This window comes from Mus caroli, chromosome 6 (assembly GCF_900094665.2).
Source record: "Mus caroli chromosome 6, CAROLI_EIJ_v1.1, whole genome shotgun sequence".
NCBI classification, from domain to species: Eukaryota; Metazoa; Chordata; class Mammalia; order Rodentia; family Muridae; genus Mus; species Mus caroli.
This window is the reverse complement of record NC_034575.1, coordinates 120,774,293-120,779,048: the sequence shown is the minus strand read 5'-3', so window position 1 is coordinate 120,779,048 and position 4,756 is coordinate 120,774,293.

Sequence of the window (4,756 nt, the reverse complement as noted above, 5' to 3'; positions counted from 1 at the left end):
TGTCCAGACCTTCTTCCACGTTCACCCCCGAGTTGGTGCTTCACGGTGGGTGGGAGAGGATGTGGCCCGTTTGTTTGTTTGTTTAGTTGGTTGGTTTTTGTTCTTTTTGTTTTTCTGAAAGAGGGTTTCTCTGTCTAATTCTGGCTGTCCTGGAACTCACAGGGATCTGCCATTTGTCTCTGCCTGCTGAGTGCTAAGGTCAAAGGCATGCACCACCACCACCACCCAGCTAGGATGTGGCTAGCTGTTTCTTACACAGTGCTGCTGGATACCTATTAGATAGATCCTCTTCGATCCCCGTTCTCCTGGATGTAGCATGTCTCTGGGTCTCAAATCCTAGTGTGTAAATATCTCCAACTGCTCCAGCTTTCCTCTCTCAGGNATATACATACCACATTATCACAGCGACGAGTGAATATAAACCAGGGGCAGTTTACAAGTAGTCAGCCACAGCCTCTTGCCTAGGATTTAAAATATCGGTATTCTTCATCAGCCACACCCANGGCGTCCCTGCGGATTCTACCCACTTAGTGCTTGCTTTTCACCCTCTCCCCATCCCACAACAAGAAGGTTCAAATTCCTTTTCATTTAATCTTTCTTTTTTAGATTTATTTTTATTTTATGCGTGTATTTGCCTGTGTGTATATGCACACAGCACGTATATGTCTAGCAGTTGAAGAGAACAAGAAGAGGGCATCAAAGCCCCTGGAACTGGAATTATGGGCCGTTGTGAGCTACCTTGTGGGTGCTGGGAACTGAACCTGGGCCTTCTTGGGAGGTGAGTTCCGTACCTGCTGAGCCATATCTCCGCCCACTTCCTGTTCCTGTGTCTGAGTACCCGGAAGGGAAGGGATGGAGTGTGTTTGTGCTGCTTTTGTGGAGCTCCGGCTTCTGTACCTCCCACTCCCTTCCCAGCCCTATGCTCACCTCCTTGATTAATTATAAATAGACTACTGACATGATTGGCCCACGGAGACTAAGGATAGTCTAATCTCCTAATTAATGCACCCCAGGGGCAGCCTCTCTAGCCAGTTATGTAGAGTTCTGTTTCCACTGCATGGGACCCAGGAACCTAGAATAACACCGGGAGAAGGTTATCCCCAGTTTTTAGCATACAACCAATGGTTCCTCTCCTCACACCTCTGTGCGGATGTAGAGACTGCTCTGAAACCCAAAGGGCTAGTGTTCTGCACTGACACAAAGAGGATTTGTGAAGACTGGATAGAGAGATGGGATGCAGTCCACGTGGGGCTTGGGGTGTGGCATTTGTTCCTTAGGAATCCACCCAGTCTCTACTTTTTCCATGTTCACCTTTCGGTGTTCAACCCCCTACAGGAGATAGCCCTCAAGCCAAAGGAGGTACAGGTGGAAGGCAGTACTGGAACCTCCTAGCCAGAGAGCTCTTGCAGGGCTACCTCGAATACCCTGAACTCTGCAACCCCCAAGAAATGAATAGGACCCAGGTGTCCTAGGCTTTGGCTCGATGGCGCCTGCCCCTGGGGCCTCTTCCANCAGCTGTCACCAAAGAAACCTCTCNAGCCAGTTACTCCTGCCAGGCCTCAGGTCTGGCTCCAGGGCTCACCCCACCCTCCCCAGCTCCTTCCCTCCCTCTTCCTTCCTTTCCTCCCCCCCTCCCTGCCCTCCCCAGAGCTTTACCTACCCAAGACAGCCCCACCCAGCTGTGCTGGGTCCATCCCATAATAATTCTCCTCCCTAGCCCCCACCCCTCCCAGAAGAGAGGCGGCCATCCCATAATAGCCACCCACAAGAGACATTCCGCGGTGACCNCCCCCTCCCTGCAGAGCTGCTGGGAGCAGCCATCCCATAATAGCCGGCCGCCTGTTTTACTGGTTACGGCTGTGGAGGGAGGTGGAGAGGAAATGGAGGGGCGGGGGAGGGGAGAATCAAGGGCCCCCACTTTGTGGACCCGAGGGAGGAAAGAAAGGAGAGTGGCATAAGAATTTGGGGGTCAAAGGTGACGTGCAGGTGGGAACCACTGGCCACCACAACCGTGCTTTGAGGCTTTCTCNTCTTCATTATCCAGGAGTTACATTTTTCCCCTCCACAGTCCGGAGGTGGCTGCTAGACAGGGGCGATGCCTAGGATGGCCTGAGGTGCCCAGTATGGAGCGGGGGAGTGGCTGTTGATGTGTGTGGGTGAAGTGTGTAGGGAGATGGATTTCAGGTGTTCCCATTGGACTCTTGAAGGGAGGCTGACCTTAGAATGATGAGAGAGGAAGGGGTGAACTGGGGGGGTGGGGGGGTTGGAGAAGAGCTCTCAGGCCCTCCCAATTCTGCACCACCATCCCATAATAATCCCCCCAGCCCCCCTCCCCCTCCCACACACGACATCCCATAATATCTTCTGGAGAAGCAGTCCCCGCAGTAGGTACAAAGAGCTATCCCATAATAAGCTCCCCCACCCCCACTCATCACCCCCAACTTGCCCCCCCCTCAGTCACATGCAGCCGGTGCCATCCCCCGCTGCTCCCCCCTCTGGCCACCGAAGGCCTTGCCAGCCCATAATACTCTTGCCTCTGGTCGCAGGAGGCCTCCAGCCCATAATACTCCCTTCCACCACCACCCCCCCTTCCCGCCCCGCACCCCTTCCTCCCGCCTCCAGTTGGAGCCGGGCCTCACCAGCCCATAATATTCCCCAGTCTCCTAAGGCTGTTCCAGCCCATAATACTCTCCCTGTCTCCTAAGGCCTCTCCATCCCATAATACTGCCAGACGCCTGACCTGTGGGCCAAACCCCAGCAGGCCCCTGAGCCTTCTGGGCTGCCCCATGGGCAGTGTACTCCCCTGTCCCTCCTCCCTCCCTGGGTCGGAGCTTTCCCTCCAGGGCTGGCGCTGCCCTCAGGACCACGGGCCCCTCTCCCAGCCCCACCCTGTGCCTGCCTGGCCCTCACTTCCCCTCCAGCCTTCTCCCTGGCCCTTTCTCCACCATTGGTTCTTCATTCTGTCTCCCTCCTCTGCCTTTCATGCACTTCTCCACCTCCATATTAGTCCCTGGGATTGGACATCAGCCTCATGGGGAGAGAGTGCCCCCAGAGGGCAATGGGCCAGTCACTGCCCCGGGGCTGCTGCTTGACCTAGCACCATGGAAACGTGCCCAGCCTGCCTAGTGCTAGTTCCCCTGACTCTAGTTCTGCTCATCTGGACGATTCACCTGGAGTCCTTGCTGTCTTTCACAAGAGTAGCTCCAGCAATCCCAGACTCCACATAAGACCGTGATGGAAGGAGCTCCCATTTATGGGATTTCTAAAGTGCCTTTCACATTTCATTGTCCTCAGTCACCCAGTAAGTAGATACTACGAGCCCCATTTCCCAGGGGTGGAAGGAAACAGAGGCTCACAGAGGTTAACTGGTCAAAGTTACATTGCTAAGAAGTGACAGCTGACATTACTAGCCAGGTTTGTTTGATTCCAAAGTCCTGGAAGCCTTTGGTTTTCTCTAAACCCGGTATGAGAATTCTGGAAGGACAGAGGACTGGAGAGGGTCATGACCATCTTGCAGGAAGTCTAAGCCATTTTGTGTGCTACCGACAAAGACAAGCTGCTGCTGACAGTTCCTTGGTGGTGTGTCTGGGGAACAATGAGATTGGAGACATGAGTCCAATTTTCAGCCCCCATTCAGCCACACTGTGTCCAAGGCGAGCGTAAAGTAAGGGGTTCAGGGGAGCCATGAGTGGATTAGGATGCNGAGGAGGAAGATTTGAGAAGAACAGAAATAATGAGGCAGATTCAAGGTACGGCAACACAAGAGCTAGGTCTACTCATCCTAGGTAAGGAACTCAGGACAGACCAAAATGCACAGAAGTCCTAGTCGGTGAACCGATAAGTTTTATTGCNGTTACTTATAGGAATATGGGTGAGGGGTTACTTACAGGAACAGAAAGGACTCAAAGACAGCTGTTATCACCAAAGCCCAACCCAGCATGGGTGACAGCTCACAAAAGCTGGGAACCTGGAGACACCCCACAGCCTGCAGATGGCTCAGCAGGTTGGAGAATGTCTTTTCCAGGTGTCTCAGTTGCTCTAAACTTCTACGCAACTTGGCTGGTTTCTACTTCTACCGGGCAGCTGATGTGGTCTCCTAATCTTCTTTAGAGCTGGGCTTCACNGTAGTCCCTCTCAACCTTGATTGTTAACTCTCACAAGGGATAGGCCTAATGAATTTGGTCAGTTTTAGGCACTTCCTGAAACTATTTTGTGTGTTTACCTTCCTGTTTAAGGAGATTGATTCTCCACTGGGTGGAATGTTTCAATTTCAGAGGAAACCTTTACACAACAAGGTATTAGTAAGGATTATTATGGGCTGGCAAGACCATAGGTGGCCTGGGGGAGAAGCAGCTAGGTTGGCACTGGCTGGATGACCGGAAGTGGGTGGCTAGTTTGTTAAGACTGAAAATAAAGAGTTTAGGAAGCCAANTGAGCCACTTCCTGGTGGTGTGACCTTTAGACCTCACAGTCTCCAGTGTTTCCTCAGTGAAATGAAGCTAATCAGAGGCCCGTATACTAACTAAATAAAATGAGGCTCCCTAGAAAAAACATGCTAGAGCACATGTGATCTTAACACTTCAGAAGCTGAGGCAGGAGGATTGAAAGCTCAAAGATAGGCTGGGAGGCAGAGCAAAAAAAATTACAGACATTATTTTGAAATACTGGTGTGCAGAAATTTTATTTGCATATGTATTTATTGAGACATATGTTTTCTTCTTTCTTCCTGTTCATTCTTTTTCTTTTTTTTTTTTTT